The 20,233-nt window shown below is 35.1% G+C and overlaps 1 pseudogene; it reads right to left on the bottom strand.

The window, feature by feature from the left end:
* Window positions 1-12,753: 12,753 nt before the first annotated feature.
* LOC124523728 (uncharacterized) lies at window positions 12,754-12,972 on the bottom strand (annotated as a pseudogene).
* Window positions 12,973-20,233: the final 7,261 nt, after the last annotated feature.

Below are 20,233 nucleotides of genomic sequence, written 5' to 3'. Positions count from 1 at the left end.
ACAAAAAAAGAAAGAAAAATCAACAACTGTTCTTAGAGCCATAAGAGAAGTGAGGTCACAAGGCAACATGCTACTCCTAAAACTAGAGAGACCAACAGGTAAACAGAGAATCATAACTTACTAGCAACAGAAACTCATGAGCCAAAACTCTGTGGCAAACAATTTCTGGGAGGAAAAGCTGAATTATAATTGAAAAATTACTGAAGACTCAGAGGAAAAGTCTGAGAGTTAAAAATCCTAAGAGACTCAGTATGGGGGTGGGGAGAGAGCACAATTTTCTAAGTTTTACCTCCAAGATCATTACCACAGTCTCAAAATAAATATCAGAGAAAAACACCCTCATGCTTCCTGCAGGGGGCAGGAACAAAGGAACCATTTTGAAAAACGTGAGAACACCCTGTTCTTAACAAGTCATGGTGGTAGGAGAAGCCAGTTAACCAGAACCTGACCTGCTGGGGTATTATCAGAGCTTAAAGGGCCTGGAAAAAGGGAAATACTGAACTCTAGCCCACTTTAGTCATTCTCTCCTACCTAAGGAAGAAGATGAAAACTGAGAAACACTTATGAAACTCATAGTCCAGAGGTATAGGTGCACTAAAAGACTAAAACAAATCAAAGGACTATAGCTCATCTTCCCTCCCCCACACCTCACATCAATTACTAGAGGCCAAATACAGCAGTTTCTTTTACCCAGTATTTCATGTCCAGTAATCAAGAAAAAACTACAAAGCATAGCATGAGGCAAAAAAACATAATTTGAAGAGATATATATCAAAACCAAGCATGGCAGGAATGTTGTAATTATCAGATCAGAAATGTAAACAATAATGGTTAATATGCTGAGGACTCCCATGGGTAAAGAAAGCATACAACATGCAATAAAAGGAAGATAGTGTAAACAGAAATGCAAATCCCAAGAAAGAACCAGAAAGAAATGCTAGACACAAATAAATACTCTCAGAAATGAAGAATGCCTTTAAATGGTTTATTAGCAAGCTGAATTCAACTGAGGAAAAAAATCTCTCAGCGTGAGGATATCTCAAAAGAAACCTCTAAAACTGAAAAGCAAAGAGAACAAATATTAAAAAAAACAATACCCAAGGAATATGTAATATATATATATATTTATATATATATATATATATATATATATATATATATATATATATATATAAAATGACATGGCCCGGGGCGCCTGGGTGGCGCAGTCGGTTAAGTGTCCGACTTCAGCCAGGTCACGATCTCGCGCGGTCCGTGAGTTCGAGCCCCGCGTCGGGCTCTGGGCTGACAGCTCAGAGCCTGGAGCCCGTTTCCAATTCTGTGTCTCCCTCTCTCTCTGCCCCTCCCCCGTTCATGCTCTGTCTCTCTCTGTCCCAAAAATAAAAATAAACGTTGAAAAAAAAATTAAAAAAAAAAAAATGAGATGGCCCAAAGGAGAACAAAGAGAGAAAGAGAAAGAAAAAGTATTTGGACAATATGACTGAGAATTTTCCCAAATTAGTGTTAGATAACAAAGCACAGATCCAGGAAGCTCAGAGAACACCAAGCAGGATAAGTGCCAAAAAAATTACACAGAAAATTAAAGATAAAAAAATGCGAAAATAAGTCAAAGGAAAAAAAACACCTTACACAAAGAGGAACAAGAAGAAGAATTACATCTGACTTGTCCTCAGAAATCACGCAAACAAGGAGAGAGTGGAGTGAAATATTTGAAGTGTTGAGGGAAAGAAACCACCAACCTAGAATTTTATACCCTGAAAAATTATCTTTCAAAAGTGAAGGAGAAATAAAGCCTTTCTCAGACAAAAATATTAAGACAATCTGTTGCCTGTAAACCTGGCTTGTAAGAAATATTAAAAAAAATTCTTTACAGAGAAGGAAATAATATAGGTCAGAAGCTCGGATCAACATAAAAGATGAACATCAAAGAAAGTAAAAAAATTTTTTTTCTCTTTCTTTTTCCTAATTGATCTAACAGATAATTTTTCAAAATAATAGCAATAATATATTTGATTATGCAAGCTTATATGTATGTATATATGCATATACATACGTATATATACGTACATACATACATACACACACATGCTTTGTATATTTATACGTAAGTGAACTGAATGAGAGTAACAGTACAAGGGATGTGAGGCAGGGTTTAAGATTATTTGGTTACTATAAGAAACTTACACAACCAATGAAGTGCTTTAGTGTTTATTTGAAAGTGGACTTGAATTAGTTGTGTTAATTGTAAACTCTAGGGCAATCACTAAAAACAATTAAAAAGGAAGTATAACTCATGTGCTAAGAAATGTAATTAATATGCAGTAGCCCTAGCAAACTAATATAATAGGAATATAAAAAATTTGGTATTAATTATATATTAAATAATAGATGCCCTGTATAGGATGCACAAAGGTTTTATACTCATCATATAAATAATGTCTACATTGCAGTAAGCAAAAGGTAAATGATTAAAAGTGGAAAAAGACTAAGTAACAACACACAGGAGTAAAAGCAGACCATATTTATACAAAAAGATGACCTACCTCACTAAAAATCAGAAAAATACATATTAAAACAATAATATATTTCATTTCTCAGATTCAATAAAATTACAACAACTATCGTGGGATCATATGTGAAAGTCACAGGAAATTAACAAAATTATTGACAGCAGTATACATGGTACAATCTTTTTTGGAATTAAATATTGAAACAAACATGGGATTTATGTATTGTTTGGACACAGAGATCTAATTTTGTAATCTGTTTCACAGGAAAACCTACATCAATCTACCTATATGTGTACTTAAATTTTTAATGTGTGTTTATTTTTGAGAGAGAGAGAGACAGAATGTGAGCAAGGGAGGGGCAGAGAGAGAGGGAGACACAGAATCCAAAGCAGGCTCCAGGCTCTGAGCCATCAGCAAAGAACCTGTGGCGGGGCTCAAACTCATGAACCGTGAGACCATGACCTGAGCTGAAGTCGGATGGTTACCAACTAAGCCACCCAGATGCCCCACTATAAAACAGAATCTCTAAAAATATCTATAACATATGTATAAATATATTCATTATAGTAATGATTATATTAGTAGAAAATTAGTAGAAACTTAAATGTTAACCAGTAAAGGAATGGTTAAATTAATTAAGTTACCTCCATAGAAATTTGTATAGTAGTTAAATGAATCTGCATGTTCTGCAATGGAAAGACTGCGAAATCACACTGCTAAGAGTAAAAATAAAATTAAGAAGCATTTATAGCATGATTCCGTTCAGGCAGAAGTTTATATTTTTTTCTATATCAATTATTTATTTTTATAAATCCATACAAAAGTCTGAAAGGGGGACATTAAACTTTAAAGCAGTTAAGTGTCCCTGGAATGGAATTGGAGTAGAGTCTAAAAAAGCAAAATCCCTACTCTTTCCTTTAAATCCTGGGAATATATTATATTCATGTTATTATTGTGTATTTACTTTTTAGAAGTATAAAAAACATTCAATTTGTTTACAATTTTTCCCATCGCTGTATCCCTGCACTCAGGACAGTATATGACAAATAATAGATACCCATTAAATATTTTGGAATCAATGAATAGAAGGAAGATGAAAGGAGGTAAAAATAAATCTTAAAAGAAAAATTATTTATAATGAATGTCAAAGGCACAAAATGAAAAAAGTAACATAAAGAATAAGATATGGTTGGGAAAGAACGAAACAGAGTTAAATGTAACTGTATTTTGGAAATCTACTGGTTAGGGAGGAGGGATACAAATCAGAAAAACCAAGTTGGAAATAAATCCTGCTTTTCCCTCCATATAATGGATGTGGGGCCAAGCAGTATGTGAGAAACACAAATATCATAGAATTTTGACAGCCTGATTTAAGAAAAGTTGTGGCCTTTCCATGTAAGCAAAACGAGTTTATTAAAATTCTCCTACTATTCTCTGGCCAATTAATTCATATATACAAAGACTTTCCCTAACATTTCTCCGAATAAGAAATGTTTTGTTATGTTAGTAAATGGAACATAAAAAAATATGAAGAGAATCTGGACACTCTACATGGCAATTGGTAAAAATAAAATCATCAATAATAAAGCAGTTCTAAAATGAAAGGCGATCCCCGGCTTAAATTTCTACTTGCTTTGTGGGTGAGAAGACATATCTCTTATACTTAATAAAGAGAGTAAACTCCTGTGTTTTTTTTTTTACTTTTCTAATTCACGTTAGAATAAGCAGGTTAATCAAATTTTTGGTACGTGATATGTGGTATAATAAGCTAACATCCATACCACTTTAGTATTTTAAGTTTTTTAAAATAAAATTTCATATTTTCTTTGAAATACATCTGACAATCTCAACTAAATATGAGTTCGTATTTACCCTTTAAAAAGTATTTTTTTGAATACTATACACACACACACAATACTTAACTTTATATATTATTTTTGAGAGACAGAGAGAGCGAGAGAGAGCATGAGCAGGGAGGGGTGAAGAGAGAGAGGGACAGAGGATCCGAAGCAGGCTCTGTGCTAACAGCAGACAACCCAAAGCGCGGTTCAAACTCACAAACCACAAGATCATCACCAGAGCCGAAGTCAGACATTGAACTGAATGAGCCACCCAGGCACCCAAAAGTATTTTAATATAAACTTTTGTGTGCAACCTAAATGATAATCTTGCCAATCTTGTCAACAGTCTTTTTAATGATTAAGATCAGGTAAATGATAAAATAACAGCTATCTTTACCATTTAATAAGACCTTGTTAAAATACCTGTTAGATCTCTTATGAAGACTCCTGAGAACAGTATCCTCCAAATTATTACCTAATTTTGATATGGAAAAAATTTTTGACTAATTAAAATTTATCTTGGGATTTCTAACCTTTAATCCTATATTCCTTCTCTCTTTATCAGAGCTGTGAAAAGTGGAAAATTTCACATCATCCTATGTAATTAAACAGCTGCTCCATCTTCAAGTTCAGCTTTCCTAATCTTATTTATAAGATCAAATCTCTTAAATTTGCAGAAGCCAGTCTCTTCCTAAACATCAAAGACTATAAATATCCCTTGTATTCATAGGACATATAGGAACAGATGTTACATGATTAAATTCTTTCCCATTTAGAACATTTCAGTGAATTTTACCACTGGTTTGATATGGTGTGATAGTTGATATTTTCTGAATCCCAAAACAAGTGTCTTACTTCACATCTCCCAGGCAATACTTATTACTATAACTTATGTATGAAACTGATGTATTATTATTTTCCCACCATCTATGTGACACAGAATACCAACTTCTAAAGGTGAAATCTTCACATATATTCTAAAGTTAATATAAGGTCACCATGACCCAACAAATGACCCGTCATTTTCTATCATTCAGAGTTTGTTGCAGACAAAAGATATCATTCAAGGTATTTAAGCAAGAAGCTTAATATAAGGAATTATAACAGCATTCAAAGAACTGAAGGAGCTGACTGTAAGCGTAAGCAATACCTCCAGGAATAACTTCCAGAAGAACAAAATTATTGAAAAAACTCAATTTACAACAGCATGAGAAAGAATAAAAGATGTAAAAATACATTATAAATAAGAAGTGCAAAACTTAAAACAGAATTTAAATTTGGTCAGGAAATTCCTGAACTGAAATGAATTTCTTGAAAACATCTAGACTAAGTTGCATACAATAATGCAAATTAGGGCTTAATTATAAAATATATAAAATTCCATTTTTTGACCTCTGAGCTTGGAGACCACTGGAACCATGCAGTTACATGAATCTATACACTCTGAATTTCTGAAGACACAAAAACTGTACCTTCATATTTAGAACACACAAGCTTAACTGAATTCAACCTAATGACTTTTTAAAAAGGTACTTTAAAATCTACTAGATAATGAATCATTAATTTGACTCAGTTTTTCACTTCCAAATGAGTTGGGTATTTTTCCTGCAGGATATATGGCAAATACTTATAAAATATAGATGTTGGCAAGTTTTTATTTTAAAATACAGCTTTTATTCATTGTTTCAAGCTCATTTCTTTTAGCTCTCATTTTATTGCTACTAAGCCCATGGGATGTTATAATACACTGTCACATTTTATTAAAAATATTTTTGTTATGGAAATTAATGTGTAACTGCAATTAAAGAATACCGCATCATATCCTAACCCAAATTTACTTAACTGCATGAGGCAACTACGCTGAGTTTTAGCACCTAAAAATTTTGTAGCACGTTCAAATCTTTCTTTCCCATTATTCAGAGAATAAATTACAGGGAAAGTCACAAATAAAACCTATTCCTTGAACCTAGTTACTGATGATGGTACACTTAGCTGTATCCAAAAATGAGTAAGACTTTGGAGCATAGAGGTAGGAGTTAAGAAGAAACAGAAGAGGGCCATAATAGCTGATATTACAAGGTATCAAGGGAAATCATTGAAAATGATTCATAAAGCTTTCAAAGTAGACAAATGGTCCCATATATGTTATTACCCTTAAGAGCAACTATTTCCACTTCTGACAGCTCAGAGGTACAGGAAGGAGCTATTAGAGGCCATCAGAAATTACTTGTTTGATTCTGTTGTACCTGCATCATTTAACCAATAAAAAAGAAACCCAAGGCAGCTGCAGCTAGAAATCAATTTTTCTGCTGCTTCATTTTAAAAATGTTATTGGCTAAGTTGGCACTGAATTATAATGCAACTAGATTTTTTCACTGCATTTAGCAGATTCTTCAATTGAAATTCTGCTTCTAAAGTTTCTACAATTAGAGATCTTAATTTGTGTACACTAAAATGTTACAGTTCATTAAAAATCTGTCCCTCTGTTCTAGGGATTTCCTCGGACCTCATATTTTGCAACTGGGAAAGTGACTTCTCTCTCCCACAGTTTACTTATTTGGGGGCAATGAAAGCTCAACAGAAAATTGGAATTTATAGGTGATTTATATTCAGGATGTAAAAATTTGGCAGGGAGAGAATTATTTTCTATAATGCTTATGTAACATTTACTATACTCCATTATATATTTAGATATTCTTTTGAATATCATGTCTTTCAAAATCTGTGGTTAGGGGTCATTGGTGTTAACCTTCCATGTCCCACCAAAGCATGTAACCTCACATGCAGTCAAAGAATACTGGAACCAGAACAGAATCAATTCATCAACACCCTCATATCACAGATGAGCAAACTGAAATACACCTGTTCAGATGACTTTCTCAAGGTCAAAGAATTGCCACTGTATCCACCCTTACCTCCAGAGCCCTGGATTTCGAGATTTTAGAGGGGAGGGTTGTGGAGAAACAGCTCCTAATCTCTTCCCAAAGGAACTGATTTCACCAGAGAAAGTGAAGCCTAAGGTTACTCTAAAAAAACAGTAGAGGCTACAGTGAAAGGCAAGTGGGATGTGATTTCAGATTAGGCTAATCTGTAGGTTGCCTCATCAATAAGAGAGAACTATAGACAAACTGGATAAACAGAAGATCAGCAAAGAAATAGAAGACTTGCACAACTATAAGCCAACTAGACCTAATAGATACCTATGGAATACTCCACACAACAGCAAGAGAATATAGGAGGAGGTGGTTCATGATGGCAGTGTAGAAATATGGGGAATTCCCCTCCTCCCATGGACACAACAGGACTACAGCTACAGATGCAACAATCCCCTCTGAAAAATCTGAAAACTACCTGAGCTGCCTCTCCACAACAAAAGATAGAAGGGCCACATAAAGATGGGGAGGAGAGACAGAGATGGGATGTCACCCAAAACCCCCACACCCAGCATGACAACCCACAAATGGGACGGATCTCACAGGCATGAAGCTTCTCCTTGAGGAGCAAGGTGTTTGTGCCCCACATGAGGTCCGTGAGCCTTGGGACCTACCTCTGAGAGAGAAGCCCACAAAACATCTGACTTTCAAAACCAACAGGGCTTATATCCAGAACCATAGGGCTGTAGGGAATGAAGATTCAACTTTTGAGGGCTTGCTTGCAGATTCACTATCCCGGGCTCAGTGCAAACACAACATTTGAAAAGCACAAACACCATATGAGAAAGAGATTCACTAGCTAATCTTAAAGCATCTTCTATAGGAGCAGGAGTCTGTTAGAACTTTCTGTGGGGACTGAGGCACTGGCTCACACAATTTATTGCATTCTCCCTCTGCCTTGCTAGCACTAGAGGCACAACCTACCCCCATGCCACTCCCAAGGACTGAGTAAGGACAAGGGGAATGACTCGCCCCCACACCACTCCTATGGCCACATGCATGGCCCACACAGCATCGCCTTGGGCACCTGGCTCTGATGGCCAAGATAAATTGTATTCTAGGCCCTGTGGGTTTAAGATAACCACAGAAACACTTGTTGGCAGGCCCTTAGGCCAATACAAAGAAAGTAGTCTAAAACAGAACTCTAGTTTTCCTGTAAAAAAAAGGCTTATTTATTTGTTCTGGAGCTTCAGGCTAAGGGATGGGCTTCAGGCTTACCACATATCTAGAGTCTATGGACATGCTCTCCAGAAACATACACTGGAAGATGCCATCTTCTCACTCTCTCTTGGCACTACAGCTTGCCAGCACCTCCCAGAAAGGACCTATACACTTGTCTGGAGCCCTGATTTTTCAACTGTTGTCAAGGGAACCCTTTAGAGTTCCTGGTCTGGAAGCCAGGAGGATTTATAATTGTGGTGTCATAGGTCTGTATATATTTTCATACCTTAATAGATGCTGCCTTAAGGTACAGCTTCCAATCAGCCTGAAACCTGGTGCTAAGATCCCTCCCTCTGGAACAATGATCTTGTTAGCACATCCTCAATAGCTGGACCCTTCCAAGAAGAAATCAGGCTGCTTAGATAATCACAAGGTTCCAGAGACAATTAAGAGCTAAAGCAAGATGAAACAGTGAGGTTCATGTCCTATACAAGGCCACTCCTTGAAGAAAGAGCTATTTTGCTTAATACATAGAAAGAAACACAGAGTCAAGTAAAATGAGGAAAGAGAGGAGTATGTCCCAAAGAACATGATAAAACCCTACCAAAATAAAGCACCTTAATGAAACAAAGATAAATTTAAGTCTAAGCTAAAAATAAAAGGTACAAATTAATAACAAGAAAACACGTGAAAGTAAAAATCACACTGGTAAAGATAAATATAGAATAAAGGTAGTAGGCTAAGCATGTATAAAACTAGTATGAAGGTTAGACAAAAAATGGTAAAAGTAGCTATAACTAGAATAATTAGGTAAGGGCTATGCAAAATAAAAAGATGTAAAATGTTACAACAAAAACATAAAATGGGAGAATGGGAATGTAGCATTTTAGAGTGTGTTCAAACTGAACTTGCAATCAACTTAAAAGAGACTATTATATATGTTCACTATTCTATTTGAGCCTCATGGTAATCGGAAAGCAAAAACACATAGTGGATATATAAAAAATAGTGAGAAAGGAGTCTAATCTAACACCACAGAAAGTTTTCAAACCACAAGCGAAGAAAGCAAGATAAAAGAGGAACAGAGAGGAAGTATAAAAACAGCTAGATAACAATGAACACAACTGCAATAAGTGCATATCTATCAAAAACTACTAAAATATAAATACACTAAATTTTACAATCACAAGACATAAAATGGCTGAATGGAAGAAAACAAGGCCCGTGTATAATATGCCTTTAAGAAGCTTACTCCAGATGTAAGGACACACACAAACTGAAAATAAAGGCATGGAAAAAGATGTTTCATGCAAACAGAAATCCTGCCACCCACCCCCCCAACAAAAAAACCTGGGGTAGCTACACTTGTATCAGATAAAACAGACTTAAAAAAAACCAAAAACATAATGAGATGTCTGGGTGGCTCAGTTGGTTGAGCTACCAACTCTTGATTTCAGCTCAGGTCATGATCTCAGGATTGTGAGATCGAGCTTTGTGTCGTATTCCACACTGAGTGTGAGCCTACCTGGGATTCTCTCTTTGCCTCTGTCCCTCTCCCCTGCTCACTTAAATTTAAAAAAAAGACTGTAATAAAAGACCAGGATGGGTATTACATAATGATAAAGGGGTCAACCCAACAAGAAAACAGAACATTTGTGGGGTGCCTGGGCAGCTCAGCTGGTTAAGCATCGAACTCTTGATTTCGGCTCAGGTCATGATCTCACAGTTATGTGATCAAGCCTTGTCTTAGTCTCTGCTCTGGGCCTGGAGCCTTCTTATTCCTTCTCTCCATCTCCCTCTGCCCTTCTACCCCTCAAAAAACAAAAACAAAAACAAAACAAAAAACCAAAATATAACATTTGTAAATATTTAGGTACCCAACAGTAAAGCACCTAAATATATAAAACAAATATTAACAGAACTAAAAGGAGAAATTGAGAGCAGTATAATAATAATAGGGGACTTTAATACCCTAATTTTACCAATGGCTGGATCATCATGACAAAAAATAAGTAAGGAAATATTCGTCTTAAATGATATATTAGACCATACTGGACTTGCTAGATATATACAAAATATTCCACCCAAAAGCAGCAGAATACACATTTTTCTCAAGTGCGTATGAAACATTCTGCATGGGGCGCCTGGGTGGCACAGTCGGTTAAGCGTCCAACTTCAGCCAGGTCACGATCTCGCGGTCCATGAGTTCGAGCCCCGCGTCGGGCTCTGGGCTGATGGCTCAGAGCCTGGAGCCTGTTTCCGATTCTGTGTCTCCCTCTCTCTCTGCCCCTCCCCTCCCCCATTCATGCTCTGTCTCTCTCTGTCCCCAAAATAAATAAACGTTGAAAAAAAAAATTTTTTAAATAAAAAAAAAAAGAAACATTCTGCAGAACAGATCATATTTTAGGCCATTAAACAAGTCTCAATAAATTTAAGAAGACTGAAATTTTAAGAAGTATTTTCCATGACAAGAGTAGCATAAACATAGAAATTGCTTTATTTTGTTTAATGTTTATTTATTTTTGAGAGAGATAGACACAGTGTGAGCAGGGAAAGGGCAGAGAAAAAGGGAGACATAGAATCTGAAGCAGGTTCCAGGCTCTGAGCTGTCAGCACAGAGCCCAATGCAGGGCTCGAACTCATCAACAGTGAGATCATGACCTTAGCCAAAGTCAGATGTTTAACCAACTGAGCCACCCAGGCACCCCAAAACATGGAAACCATTTAAAGAACACTGAAAAAAGTCACACATATGTGGAAATCAAGCCATAAGCTACTGAACAAACTATAGGTCAATGAAGAAATCAAAGGGGAAATAAAAAAGTACCTTGAGACAAAAGAAAATAGAAATACAACAATTCAAAATCCACAGAAATACGGCAAGAGCAGGTCTTAGAGGAAAGTTTACAGTGATACAGGCCTACCTCAAGAAAGAGGAAACATCTCAAATAAACAATCTAACTTGACACCCAAAGAAACTAGAAAAAGAAGTATAAATAAAACCCAAAAGTATTAAGAAAGAAGGAAATACAGATCAGAGCAGAAATAAATGAAATAGAGAATAGCTAGAAAAGACAACAGAAAAGAGCAATGAAACTGAGAGCCAGTTACTTGAAAAGATAAAGGTGACAAAACTTTACCTGGATTTACTAAGAAAGAACTCAAATAAATAAAATCGGAAATGAAAGAAAAGTTACAAGTGATAGTGCAGAAATACAAAGGATATCATAAGAAACTCCTATGAACAATTACATACCAACAAATATAACAACCCAGAAGAAATGGATAAATTCCTATAAACATACAATCTCCCAATACTGTATCATGAAGAAATAGAAAAGCTGAATAGACCAACTACTAATAAGGAGATTGAATCAGTAATCAAGGGTGCCTGGGTGGCTCAGTTGGTTGACTGCCCAACTTGTAATTTCAGCTCAGGTCATGATCTCACAGTTTGTGGGTTCAAGCTCCAGGCTGTCAGCACAGAGCCAGCTTGGGATTTTCGTTCTCTCTCTCTTCTCCTCCCCTGCATGTGTGTGCTCACTCTCTCTCACCAAAAATTAATAAATAAACATTTTAAAAAAACCTCCCAAACAAATGTCCAGGACCAGATCATCCAAGCGTTGAATTTAACCGACTATTAAAAGACTGAATACCTATCCTCCTCAAATCTTCCAAAAATCGAAGAGGTGGGAACACTTTCAAGCTCATTTTACAAGGCCAGCATTACTAAAACCAGACAAGGATACCACATAAAAAGAAAATTAGAGGCCAATATCCCTGATGAAAATGGTTGCAAAAAGCCTCAACAAAATCTTAGCAAACAAAATTCAACAATACATTAAAGGATAACTTACTATGATCAAGTGTGATTTATCTCATGGATTCCAAAGACAGTTTAACATCCACAAATCAACCAATGTGATACACCACATTAACAAAAAAAGGATAAAACCATATGATTATCTCAACAGATGCAGAAAAAGCACATCAAAATTCAATATCCATTTATGATACCAACATAAACCAAAGTGGACAGAGAAAAATGTACCTCAACATAATAAAACCATATATGATAGGTTCTCAGCTACCATCATACCCAAAGGTGAAAAGCTCAAAGCTTTTCCTTGAAGAAAAGGATACCCACTCTAGCCACTTTTTTTTAATGTTCTTATTTATTTTTGAGACAGAGAGGGACAGAGCACGAACAGGGGAGGGGTAGAGAGAGAGGGAGACACAGAATCGGAAGCAGTCTCTAGGCTCCGTGCTGTCAGCACAGAGCCCAATGCGGGGCTTGAACTCATGGAGTGTGAGATCATGACCTGAGCCAAAGTGGGACACTCAACCGACGGAGCCACCCAGGAGCCCCTCTAGCCAATTTTATTCATAGCCCTGGAAGTCCCAGACAGAGTGATAAAGCAGAAAAAATAAATAAAAGTCACCCAAATTGGATAGAGGACATATTAGATATTAAACTGATAAGAACAGATACTACACATGATCCTAGCTAAAAGGCCGAGAAGCGATAAGCAAATTGGAAAGAAAAAAGTAAAAGAGCCACTATTCGTGGATGACATGGTTTTATGTACAATGAACCCTAAAGACTGCATTAAAAACAAAACAAAACAACAACAAAAAAAAACAGAACTTGAGCAATTGGGTGGTTCTTTAAAAGCAAAAAACAAAAAACTATTAGAACTAATAAATACAGCAAAGTTGCAGGGTATAAAATCAATATATGTTTGTGCTTTTATACACCAAAACAAATTATCAGAAAAAGAAATTAAGAAAACAATCCCATTTACAGTTGCAACAAAAACAGTAAAATATGTAGGAATAAATTTTAATCAAGGAGGTGAAAGACTTATCCAGTGAAACAATAACACGCTGAAAATGATACAAATAAATGAAAAGATAGTCCATGCTCATGTATTAGAATTAATATTGTTTAAATATTTATATTACCCAAAGCAATGTACAGATTCAGTGTGATTCCTACTAAAATTTCAAAAGCAGTTTTCAAAGAAATCAAACAAACCATCCTAAAATTTGTACAGAACCACAAAAGATGCTGAATAGCTAAAGTAATCTTGACAAAGAATAGTACAAAGTGGTAATAATCAAATAGTATGGTATTGGCATAAAAACAAATACAAAGATTGATGGAACAGTGAGCCCAGAAATAAACCCACATGCATATGGTCAGTTAATTTAGAGCAGAAGAGCCAAGAATTTACAACGAGGAATGGACAGTCTCTTCAATACATAGTGTTGGGAAAACTGGACAGCCAGATCCAAAATGACACAACTGGACTTGAACATTAGACATGAAACCATAAAACTCCTAGAAGAAAACATAGTCAGTGAGCTTCCTGACACAGGTCTTGGCAATGATTTTTTCGATCTGATTCCAAAGGCAAAGTCAACAAAAGCAAAAATAAACAAATAGGATTATATCAAACTATAAAAGTTCTGTACAGTGAAGAAAACCATCAACAAAAGGAAAGGCAATCTAATGAATGGGAGATATTTGCCAATCATATAACCAGTAAGGGGTTAATATCCCCAAAATATGAAGATCTCAAACAACTCAATAACAAAATAAAAACATCTGATGAAAAAATGCCAGAGTAACTAAATACATATTTTTCCAAAAAAGACATATAGATGACTAACAGGTATATGAAAAGATGTTCAACATTACCAGTCATCAGAGAAATGCAAATCAAAATCAAAATGAGCTATTAAAAACATAAGAAATATCAAGTGTTGTTGAGGATGTAGATAAAAGGGAACCATGCATGGTTGTTGGGAATATAAAGTGGTGTAACCACTAAGAAAAACAGTATGGAGATTCCTCAAAAAATTGAAAATAGAAATATCATATGATATAGTAATTCTACTTCTGGGTATTTATATGAAGAAAACAGAAACACGAATTTAAAAAGATATATGGCACCCTGTATGTTGTTTCAGGATTACAAAACCCCTGGGGCCCTGATTTTCCACTCTTCTGTTTAATTTATCTACTAATGGACATGTCTGCATAAAGTCATTAATGAAAGTGTTGAATAAAAAGGGTCTACATTATAGACCTTTGTTACTCCACTGAAGATATTTATTCATATACCACCTAGTTACAGGTTCACCTTTTTATACTAAACTCTGTCCCATTTAATCAATTTATACAATATTAAGAACTTTGCACAATTTTTTTTATTAATACCCCATCTCTTACTCTATTTAGGCTGCTCTAACAAAAACACCATAACCTGGGTAGCTTATAAATAATAGATATATATTCCTCACAGTTCTGGAGGCTGGGAAATCCAAGATCAGGGCAATGGCAGATTCTGTGTCTGGTAAAAGCCCCTTTCCAGGTTGTAGACTGCCAACTTTTCTCTCTGTCCTCACATGGTAAAAGACACGAGGGAACTCATTCAGGCCTCTTTTATAAGAGCTTTAATCTCAGGGCACCTGGGTGGCTTAGGCAGTTAGGCATCTGCCTTTGGGTCAGGTCATGGTCTCCCAGTTCCTGGGTTTGAGCCCTGCATTGGGTCCTGTGCTGACAGCTGGGAGCCTGGAGCCTGCTTTGGATTTTGTCTCCCTCTCTCTCTGCCCCTCGTCCACTCACACTCTGTATCTCTCTCTCTCTCAAAAATTAATGAACATCAGGGGCGCCTGGGTGGTGCAGTCGGCTAAGCGTCCGACTTCAGCCAGGTCACGATCTCGCCGTCCGTGAGTTCGAGCCCCGTGTCAGGCTCTGGGCTGATGGCTCAGAGCCTGGAGCCTGTTTCCGATTCTGTGTCTCCCTCTCTCTCTGCCCCTCCCCTGTTCATGCTCTGTCTTTCTCTGTCCCAAAAAAATAAAAAACGTTGAAAAAAAATTTTTTAAAAATAAAAAAAAATTAATGAACATTTAAAAATTTTTTTTAAAAAGAGCATTAATCTCATTCATAGGGCATCTGCCCTCATGAACTACTCGCCTTTCAAAGGCCCACCTCCTAGTATACAATAATAATAATAATAATAATAATAATAATTATTATTATTATTATTAAAGCCTAATACTAATAATATAATTATTAGTATTATTATTATAGCCTAATACTTGGGCATTAAGATTACAACATATGAATTTTGAGAACACACATTCAGCCCATAGCACCTGGTATATTTTTATCTACCTCAAGTTCCTTAAAAAACAATAGCAACAATAACAGCCATAAAAATAGTTTACACTTTTTGAGCTGCTATCATGTATCACACAGTGTTCTAATGGCTTTAAAACTAGTATTCATGTCATAAGAGCTCAAAAGATGAAAGTGAACATTATTGCTATTGTTATTATCCTTACAATTATTTCTATTTTTATTGTCCTTAGTATTTCTATACACTACCAATCTCATAACCTTGTCAGAAAAAAAACTGTAATAGTTATTCTGACATAGTTTATTTTAATGAGGCCATGTGGCTTTAAGGATTACTGCTTTTCTTCCCAACTGGTCATATATCAACCTTTTACTAATGGATTTTAAATTTGGGCCTAGAATGAAGGCCAAGTTTTCTGGCTTACAGACTGTACATATTAGAACTACTTTTCTCCTGTTTTTGTTTGTTTGTTTGTTTGTTTGTTTCTGCAAAGTACCTTCGATTTACTTAACATTATCAGTAAGAGAAATACACAATTCTTGGAATTCTGGGGTCAAATTATTAATTAAATTCTATTTATTTGAAAGGCAGGAGTGATTAATACTTCAGTGCTATTTAGACCACCAAAGTACTGATTAATTTGTCTAAGTAATTCATTTTATATATTCTAAGGAGGATTATATTACTCTCTGTATAGGCATATGTGATTGCCTAAGGGTTTTTGAACATTAAGTTGAAATTATCTTGATTACAGCAGAAGACAGCATTTAGACCTATAGGCAGTCTGTAAAGATGTTATTTGTTATGACTAATATGTAATATTATGGAGGAATCTCCATTCTCCTGGTTTTATTTCTTCATGCAGAAGGACAATGACCCTGTAATACCTACTCTTCTTTCCTCATCCCTTGTTTATTCCACTCCATATATAAGGAGTGGAATATATATGTCCTTGATTACCAAGGGTTTGATAGGCATTGATTCATGTTTTTTTTTTTAATTAGCAAAACTAATCTATTAAACATCTGTAAGAACTAGGGATTAGTTTTTTTTTTCTTCTCTGTCCATTTAAAGCAGTTACCCCTGGACAGTATATTTGCTTTAAGAGACCCAAACTTTCTTTAGCAAGTCCTTTGGTCTGCACACTAAAGCCATATTCTATGATTAGCTTTATCAGCATCAAAGCCAATATTAGATCTCTACCAGTTTCTTTTCCAGGGCTCTAAGTTCAAGATGGAAAAAAGATGTGATTTACTGGTTTTCCCACACCCCTGCACCTTCACTTCCTGTCTCTCCTCTTGTTTTCTTAAGATTTCCAAGCACCTGGCACTCTGCAGCCATGCAATGAGAGGAACCCATTTTACTACATTACTCTGAGCAATTGGCACTGACATTTCCAATAGGTTGTTCTGGCTTTGTGTCAAGGATCTACACCTACAGTAAATATCCAGTTCTTATAATGGCCATCCTTATCAATGAACATGTAAAGATGGGTTTACATAATGAATCATCTTCAAATTAAAACAGAAGTAGATGAAGTGTTACTCATCAACAGTCTTCCTCTCACTCATGTTCTCTCTCTCTCTCTCTCTCTCTCCCTCCCTCCCTCCCTCCCTCTCTGTCTCCACACACACACACACACACACACACACAGAATGAATTAATGTGAATGCTACACTACCTCATAAAATGGACAGCAGGTGAAGACGTTTTTTCCAAGCTGAAAAAAACAATGGACTCCTAATAGTGATGGGGAACAGAGGTGATAGGAACTTCTGGAAACCTCCTAATGATCTATTTCTTGATCTGAGTGGCAGTTACATTGAAGCTGATCACTTAGTGAAGTTTCACCAAGCTGTACGACTTGTGATTTGTTCACTCTTTAATATGTATGTTATATAAGAAAGAAGCTTACTTTAAAAGTCACGTAAGAACCAAACAAATTAAACACTGAAAGCTCAAAGAGTGGATGAAAGTTAAATTTCAAATTTAACTGAACCCTAAAATATTTGTAAAAGGAATTAAGTTCCTATTTTTATTGGATGTATTTAGATTTTCCACTGGAACATTATAATACTGAGAAGCTCTATATTCTATATTTGTTAGCAATTACACCTGACAAATACTGAAAATAATCACAAATGGTGGCAAATTATTGGATGTTTTCCAAACATTATTTGTCTAAAATTGTAGTGTGCATGAAAACAAAAAGATTGTACCTGCAACAATACTTCTGTTAAAATATTTCCATATTTTATTACAAAAATTTTAACACCATATTTTTCATTTAGGAGAGTTTTATCTGAGGTTATCAGGAATTTCTTAGCCATAAGAATGCAATTTTAATAAGACTAGAGGAAACATTATGAGAAAGAAAAGAAAGAATAAGGCCATAAAACATGCATTCTTGACAAGAACTCCATTGACCTGATACTAGACGTAAGGCTGGAAAAAGTTACAAATATGTAACAAAAATAATTATTTTGCTCATGTCACTTTTCATGATCTGATAATCAATATAAAGAAGTTTTTGTTTTAATGTACATAGATACGTTATCCCTATTTTTCAAAAGAATTTTAAAAAGTAGTTTCCAATGGGTGTATATCATAGATTCACCAGTACATAAAAGCAATTTGTAAACACTCAAAAAATGTAATACTAAGCCATGGTATCGAGATACTTCACAATCCTGCAATCTGCAGTGGCATGCAAGAGAGCAGAGTGGTGTATCAAGGGAACTTCCCCAGGTCTCAGATCCTCAGGGCTACACTCTGATGGCGTGGCCAGTGACAGCAGGCAAACAGGAGATATCAAACTATTATCAAAACCCTACTGTTAGAATCTTATATACCTTATTTAATCCTATATTTCTGACTTTTCTAATTCATTAGTCTATCACTCTAATTCCACTTAAAGTGGAATTTGGTTCAAATCTATAGCCTCACTGACAAAAGAGAGAAATGAAAATTTTACTCTGTTTAAATCATGTGGACATTTCTCAAAGCAAATTTCCAAAGTATCATTCCTTTCCTGGTCTAACCTTTGCCTCTCATGAGATTGAAGTCATGCTCCATACTTGCCTAGTGACTCAATTCTTGAAGAGAAGAGAAGATAGTAATGTGCTGTTTTGCTTATTTTTGAAACATAATGGACAACAGAACAGGAAAAGTCCTAGTAAGAAAATAAAGACCTGTTCAATTTTAAGTGACCAAACCCCATTTCAACTAGTTTAAGCAAAATAAAACAAAACAACTAAAAGGACCTCAAAGGCTCTATTAACTGGAAAAGGAGCAAAGGATGCTATGTTACAAAAATGGCAGGCAAGCACCACATTCCACTACTTAGCCTCCTTGCATGCACCCACAAGTACTTTCTCCCAAATACAACGTGCATTTTTTACTGTTTGTTTGGTATTATCTATACCATTACACAAGGAATATAGAACACATTCTCATTGTTAAAAAAAAGAAATATTATAGATTAAGGTAAAATCCACTTTGACTACCACAGGTAATCCCTGTTATCAGATTAATAAGTATATTTCCAGGCTGTTTTATGTTTTAAATATACACACACACATTCACTCAAGTATTTACAGAAATATACAGTGTTAATGTGTGTATGTGTATGTTTATATTTTTGGCAGAAACTCCCTATTACATGTATTATTATAAAAAGCGATTCCTTCCCTCTTCCCCCTTCCAACCACAATTCCCTCAGAAACTTTTCCATGCCATTTTCAAAACTGACATATAGTATGACATAATGTGTACAGACCATGATTTGTAGTTTAATTATTTCCCACTAACAGAAATAGGGGTTGTTTCCAGTTTTTTTTAACAATAATAAACAACAATTTAATGAAAATCTTTGTTATTCCTTGTTCTTAAGTGTATTAAAACTGGATATATAACAAGAAATAAAACACACAATTTTTAAATTTTTTGAGATTACCTATTTCCCATAGTCTATCATATTTAATATTAAACTCTTTAGCCAAGTGAAAACAATTACTTGACTGTTTTCATGTTTCTTGACCATACGCATTTTCTGCTGTGTAAATTAGTGTTTATATTACCTGCCTTATTTTCCATTAGTCTGTTATTTTCATTTCATAAACGCTTCACATATTTTAATATGAATCCAATGTCTGTTATATATGTACTCTTTCCTATCTGCATTTTCCTTCTAGTACTATTTATGGTAGAGTTTTTGGTAACAGAGACTTTTTAATTTTTATATAATCAAATTTATCAATCTAGATTTATGGCTTATAATTTTGGTTTACATAACCCAAAGTCACAAAATCATTCTCAATTATTTCCTTTTAAAACTTTAAAAATTTTGTTTATTATATTTTAGAACCTTAATTCAACTAGAATTCATTTTTTGTGACTTAAGTGGTGAAAATGGGTAACTCTAGGTTTTACCAAATACTTGTCAATTTTTCCAATGTTTAAGTAGTCTGTAGGTTCTCTACTAATTCAAATCAGTTATAATTATTTGGTAATAATTTTCCATATACAAGCAGGTCATTTTCTTTCCAAATGATCAGTTTTTTTAATTATGTACCAAATAACAAGTATTTTCATTATTTTCTACTATGGCAAATTCTCTCCTGTCTTAGCTGTAAATT

This window comes from Lynx rufus, unplaced genomic scaffold (genome assembly GCF_022079265.1).
Source record: "Lynx rufus isolate CCGP_SWC_20201006 ecotype Redwood Valley unplaced genomic scaffold, mLynRuf1.p SCAF_1, whole genome shotgun sequence".
NCBI lineage: Eukaryota > Metazoa > Chordata > Mammalia > Carnivora > Felidae > Lynx > Lynx rufus.
This window is presented reverse-complemented; position numbering and strand designations above follow the sequence as displayed.